The following is a 6,954-nucleotide window of genomic DNA, read 5'->3' on the forward strand; positions in this document are numbered from 1 at the left end:
CAACCTCTCCCTGTTTGAGTCTGTAATACCAACATGTTTCAAGCAGACCACCATAGTCCCTGTGCACAAGAACACTAAGGTAACCTGCCTAAATGACCACCAACCCGTAGCACTCCCGTCTGTAGCCATGAAATGCTTTGAAAGGCTGGTCATGGTTCACATCAACACCATTATCCCAGAAACCCAAGACCCACTCCAATTTGCATACAGCCCCAAAAGATCCACAGATTATGCAATCTCTATGGACTAAAGGAACACCTATGTGAGAATGCTATTCATTGACTACAGCTGAGCGTTCAACACCATAGTGCCCTCAAAGCGCATCACTAAGCTAAGGACCCTGGGACTAAACACCTCCCTCTGCAACTGGATCCTGGACATCCTGACACATCTGCCACACGATCCTCAACACGGGGGCCCCCAGGGGTGCGTGAACAGTCCCAAACATGTGAACTCCCTGTTCACTCATGACTGCATGACCAAAGACAGCCTATAGGGAAGAGGTCGGAGAGCTGACCATGTGGTGCAAGGACAACAACCTCTCACTCAACATGATCAAGACAAAGGAGATGACTGTGGACTACGGGAAAAGGAGGACCGAGCACGCCCCCATTCTCATCGAAGGGGCTGTAGTGGAGCAGGATGAGAGCTTCAAGTTCCTTGGTGTCCACATCACTAAAAACTAACATGGTCCAAGCACCCCAAGACAGTCGTGAAGAGGGCACGACAAAACCTATTCCCCCTCAGGAGACTGAAAAGATTTGGCATGGGTCCTCAGATTCTCAAAATGTTTTTCAGCTGGTTGCATCACTGCCTGTTATGGCAACTGCTCGGGCTCCGACCGCAAGGCACTACAGAGGGTAGTGCGTACGGCCCAGTACATTACCGGGACCAAGCTTCCTGCCATCCAGGACCTCTATACCAGGCAGTGTCAGAGGAAGTCCCTAAAAATTGTCAAAGACTCCAGCCACCCCAGTCATAGTCTGTCCTCTCTGCTACCGAATGGCAAGCGGTACCGGAGCGCCAAGTCTAGGTCCAAGAGGCTTCTTGGACAGCTTTTACCCCCAAGTCATAAGACTCCTGAACATCTAATCAAATGGCTACCCAGACTATTTTCATTGCCTCCCCTTCTACGCTACTGTTATCTATGCATAGTCACTTTAATAACTCTACGTATTACCTCTATTACCTCGACACTGGTGCCTCCGCACATTGACTCTGTACTGGTACCCCCTGTATATAGCCCCGCTATTGTTATTTATTGCTGCTCTTTAATGATTTGTTATTCTTAACTCTTACTTTTTCTATTTTTTAGGTGTGTTCTTAAAACGACATTGTTGATGAAGGGCTTGTAAGTAAGCATTTCACTGTAAGGTCTAAACCTGTTGTATTCTGCACATGTGACAAATACATTTGATTTGATTTGATAACAGAGAACATCCCCCACACACAGGCCTGAACAGACTGGTCTCAGACTAGACATAACATAGTTAACTTGAAACCGAAACACTCAAATTAGTATGATATGTCATGTTTGGAATGGTTACATAAGATAGGTTACTTTAGGAAAAAAACTAAAGAAGGGTGGATTGGTGGGCATATAACACGAAGTCTAGCAAATCCAAAGGTTGCGTTTTTGAATCTCCTTGGACAACTTTAGCATTTTAGCTAATTGGCAACTACCTAGCATGTTAGCTAACCCTTCCCCTAAGCAGTGTTTCCCCAAACTCAGTCCTCGGGACCCCAAGTGGGGAATGTTTAGTTTTTTGCCCTAGTACTACACAGCTGATTCAAATAATCAACTAATCATCAAGCTTTGATGATTTGAATCAGCTATGTAGTGCTAGGGCAAAAAACAAAACGTGCACCTCGTTGGGTCCCGAGAACCGAGTTTGGGAAACCGTGGCCTAACCCTTCCCCTAACCCAAACCTTAAACCTAACTCCAAACCTTAACACGAACATTAGCATTAGCCACCTAACTAGCATTAGCCACAAGAAATTGGAATTTGTAACATATCATAAATTTAGCAAATTTGTAACATATTGTACATTTGACATATTCGTAAACATATTGTACAAAATGCAATTCGTAACGTACAGTACCTTCGGAAAATATTCACACCCCTTGACTTTTTCCACATTCACAGCCTGAATTTAAAATGGATGACATTGAGATGTATCACTGGCATACACAACACCCCATGATGTCAACGTGGAATTATGTTTTTATTTTTATTTTTTAATATAAAAATGAAATGCTCAAACATCTTGAATCAATAAATATTCAACCCCTTTTTTTAGTAAGTCTAAATAAGTCCAGGGGTAGAAATGTGCTTAACAAGTCACATAATAAGTTGCATGGAATCTTTCTGTATGCAATAATAGTGTTTAACATGATTTTTGAATTTTTGACTAGCTCATCTCTGTACCCCAACACATAAAAATATCTGTAAGGTCCCTCAGTCGAGCAGTGAAATTCAAACACAGATTCGACCACGAAGACCAGGTACATTTTCCAATGCCTCGCAAAGAAGATCACCTACTGGTAAAAAAAAAGCATACATTGAATATCCCTTTGAACATGATGAAGTTGTTAATTATACTTTGGATAGTGTATCAATACACCCAGTCACTACAAAGATACAGGCGTCCTTCCTAACTCAGTTGCCGGAGAGGAAGGAAACCGCTCGGGATTTCACCATGAGGCCAATAGCAACTTCAAAACAGTTACAGAGTTGAATGGATGTGACGGGATAAAACTGAGGATAGATCAACAACATTGTAGTTACTCCACAACGCTAACCTAAATGACATATTGAAAAGAAAGAAGCCAGTACAGCTTTGTTTTTTCTTATTGCAAACAGGAGGCACGTTTTGAAGAAGGTACTAACGTAAAACTGCAAACAAAATTGGCAAAGAAATGAACTTTATGTCCAGAATACAAAGCGTTATGTTTAGGGCAAATCCAAAACAACACATCACTGAGTACCAACCGTATCATTTTTAAGCATGGTGGTGGCAGCATCATGTTTTGGTTATGCTAGGGAGTTTTTTTTGTAGATAAAAAGAAACGTGATAGAGTTAAGCACACAAAAAAAATCCTAGAGGGAAACCTGGTTTAGTCTACTTTCCAACGGACACTGGGAGACAATTCACCTTTCAGCAAGACAATAATCTAAAACAAAGGCCAAAAAGAGTTGCTTACCAAGACAACATTGAATGTTCCTGAGTGGCATAGTTACAATTTTGACTTAAATCGGCTTGAAAATCTATAACAAGACTTGAAAATGGCTGTCTAGCAATGATCCACAACCAACTTGAGAGATCATGAAGAATTTTAAGAAGAAGAATGTGCAAATATTGTACAATCCAGTTGTTCAAAGCTGTAATCGCTGCCAAAGGTGATTCTAGCAAGTATTGACTCAGGGGTGAACATAATTATATATTTCTGTATTTCAAGCAATTTGTAAACATTTCTAAAAACATGTTTTCACTTTGTCATTATGGGGTAGACAAAAGTCCATTTAATCCATTTAGAATGTAACACAACAAAATGTGGAATAAGTCAAGGGGTATGAATAATTTCTGAAGGCACTGTATTGTACATATTGCCATTCGTAACATATCATACAAATTGTCATTTGTAACATGTCATACGAAATGGATGATGGATTAATACATAATACAATACATACCATATGAAACGTAACACACAATCCTGTCTACTGACGGTCTATCAATATCATACAAACTAAAGCAGGTTGAACTAGACACACACACACACACAGGCTACAGCAGAGTAGTAGACCACAGTATGTTGCCTGCCTTCAGCCTTCTCTTTCACACTCCCGGAGTCGGCTAGCTGGCCCAGGCTCAGTAAACGCTGGTTGCTCACAGGGGAAACCGTCTGCTTTTGTGCCAGATAATTTTCACATCATGGAAGAAAGAACTTGGGAAATGCAGACAATGCATGCTATTGTATAAGGTGAGTGAACATATAGGCATGTGTAGCCTATCATCATAATCATCATCTTCATCACCACCATGTGACTCTTCTTCTCCATAATCTATTTATTTGAAATCATATCAATATGATATATGACACTGAATCCCAATATGCAATGATAAGTATTCTGGTTTAAATTATTAAAAAATATATATGTTTATTATAGGCGGCAGGTAGCCTAGCAGTTAGAGCGTTGGACCAGTAACTGAAAGGTTGCTGGTTCGAATTCCAAGGCTCTGTCAATGTGCCTTTGAGCAAGGCACTCCCCCCTAATTGCTCCTGTAAGTCGCTCTGGATAAGAGCGTCTGCTAAATGACTAAAATGAAAAAATATATAAAAATCTGTGAATGAATATTTTGGCACATAGAAAAACTTGCTACTCTTTTTGCAGCTATTTTATATACGTTAATTGTATATTTGTTAGTCTTGTGAGAATGTAATGACGATGTGTGTGTGTGTGTGTGTGTGTGTGTGTGTGTGTGTGTGTGTGTGTGCGCGCGCACGCGTGTGTGCGTACGCAAGTGAAGCCAGGGGAAGCCAAGTTTCCCCAAGAAAGAAAGAAAAACACTCCAATAATATATCTTTCATCTCTCTGTGTTTTCATAGTTTTCCATCAATTTGCAAGAGGCTAAATGTATTTCACCGGAGAAAGCATCCGAGCGAGCGAAACAGAGCCCCTCTGTATGTGTAGGCCATCTATCAGATGCTGTCTGGTCATAAATATGTTGACGTTGTAGCCCGCCCGTAGCATTGAACGCAAGGGAAGCCATCGAGCATTTGGCATAATAGCCCATCAGTATTGAGCTGAGCGAGACTGAGTGAGTTCAACTGTGAATGGTCCTGGCGCACCAAAAAAACAGTGTCAAGGGAAGCCAGTTTGGATTTGGCTTCACTCCTATCACATTGCATCAAGAGAAATAGATAATTGACAGAAACAACTTGAATTGTTGCATCTCGTTGTGTTGTTGTCCTCCGGTGGCTAGCTAGCTAAAATAGTCCCTTTCCTAAATAAGCCATGGATGGAGACAAGGATTTGGACTTGTGGTTTTACTTCATTCTCTGTACTGGCCACTGATTATAACGTGGATTCTGTTCCAACCATTAATTCCTACATTGTTAAGACAACAAAAAATAAAAGTGTGTACTTTATGACAGAGATAGACCATTTCGTCAACATGAAATCGATGAGGATGGCGTTGACGTTTCTCTACAAGTAGGGTGAGTCAACATGTTTTTTCTACTTGCTCACACACACACCCACACATCATATTTAGCATCATATTTAGCCTACATTGATTGGACAAAATTGTATTAGATTAAGCATGAGGTGATTTGACGATGTTGAAGTTGAAATGGTGCTGGAATAGTGGAAGCAGCTCCTGTTGACTTTGCGACTTGTGGTAAGTCTCCGTGGTTCTAAATCAATAGTTGTTTATTAGTCCGAAAATGTGGGAAACGTTAACTTACTTGACCGTGCTGTAGGTCATGTTTGTTACAGGCAACATGCTTTGTGGACTTCACTGGACAGATGTTGCTCTCCGGTTTTGTGACGAAACAAAGGTGTGGTTGAATTTATTCTGCCACTGTGTCTTCTTATTGTCTCGGCCTTTAGGCCTATATATCACGGTCACGTGACATATGAACTAACAGGTTATAGAGAAAACAACACAATTATCACAGCATATAGGTTGCAATATGGCTTTTTTTGTGGGGCTTGGCTTCCCCAGTGATTTGGCCCACACACCCCTCATGCCTGTGTGTGAGAGAGAGAGTTCATTATTAAATGGCAATGTCATGTTGACAAACGAGTTGGCCGAATTAAATTCTCTCTCATCAATAACAAGGCGCCCCCAATCAATACCAGCTTACAATTATATCACCACATCGTTCGCTACTCTAACAAGCCCCTAACACAGAGAAACAGAGCTCTATTGTCCCTGACTCACACACACACGCACAGTTTCTAAGTAAAACAATTCAATTATACATCTCAAGCTCTCGTCATTTCCTTCTTATCTGTCCTTTTTGACATTTTATCTACCAGGATCTCGCTCCCTCGCTGTCTCTCTCTCTCGCTCCCTCTCTCTCGCTCTCTCCGTCTCGCTGTCCTTGCAGCTTTGACTAAATGATCAATGCTGACACGTTGTCAATAGCCCATCCGGCCCCTGCCAATAGTCACCCTACGCGTCCGTTATTATACCTACACCGGCGGGAAGACAAAATAAACATGGCCGTAAAATGTTAGCAGTCAATACGGGACAAGTAGCATGACCATCGCCGCAGCAACGCCATGAGCACACCAGCACCCATACTGACAGGTTGCAAGCTCAGCTGATGCAATGGAATACATGGCAAAGTCATAGTAAGGATGTGTGTCAAATGTGGGCTTTGGCTCGGCCTTCCTTTCACACATAGCCTGCTGTTCTTGTCCTTAATTTAAACTGTCCAACTTAACTGTCCAAGTAATTTCATACATATTCTGAGCACATCCGTATTTCACAGTCACACACACATTCTTATTCTTATTGAGCCTGTTTTCTCTCACGCTTCCCTCCACCCCAGTCTACATTTCACACATATTCCGCATCCTTTTTCATCCCTGTGTTGGGGTGTAATGGATTGAAGACATGCAAAAGGGACTTTTTGTGGCCACACCTGGTGGAGCCTTTATGCTGCCGGAGCCTGTGCCGAGTCCTGTGAGCCGGGGGTCCAAATAGGGCATAAGGGCATTAGAGACACTATTGCTCAATCTGGTCTGAGACCGTAGCTATGGGCGAAAGTGTGTGTGTGTGGTATTTTCCTCTGAAATCTGAAACTCTTAACATGAATCTCCTTTAAACACAGACAAGTTATTTTCATTCTACTGTATGTAATCGGGTCACCTACTCTCTCTAACCTCTCTCCTCTATCACTTGCACTCCCTCTGTTTCACTCTCTCTCTCTCTCT

This window comes from Oncorhynchus mykiss, chromosome 18 (genome assembly GCF_013265735.2).
Source record: "Oncorhynchus mykiss isolate Arlee chromosome 18, USDA_OmykA_1.1, whole genome shotgun sequence".
In the NCBI taxonomy this organism is placed as follows: domain Eukaryota; kingdom Metazoa; phylum Chordata; class Actinopteri; order Salmoniformes; family Salmonidae; genus Oncorhynchus; species Oncorhynchus mykiss.